A 270-nucleotide genomic window follows, 5' to 3' on the forward strand; every position below is an offset into this window, starting at 1 on the left:
GCTGCTCTCCGCCCTGCCCTGTGCATCCCCCACCGCTGTGCTCACCCCGCTTCGCAATGACAGCTCTCCTCTTTTTTGGGGGTGTTTTGTGTTTTTTTAAATTTATTTATTGATTTATTGCTTGGCATTAAGAAAGGAGTCCCTCACGCCTTCGGTTGCGCTCTGGCTTTGTGTGACGGCGACACAGCTCCTAGCGGAGAGCTGTCCCCCCTCCCTGTGCCCCGCCCCCTGCCATTGCCCCCTTTGTTCTGCAGGCTGCAGGACTGGACG

Source organism: Aptenodytes forsteri, unplaced genomic scaffold (genome assembly GCF_000699145.1).
Source record: "Aptenodytes forsteri isolate BGI_AS27 unplaced genomic scaffold, ASM69914v1 Scaffold321, whole genome shotgun sequence".
Lineage (NCBI taxonomy): Eukaryota > Metazoa > Chordata > Aves > Sphenisciformes > Spheniscidae > Aptenodytes > Aptenodytes forsteri.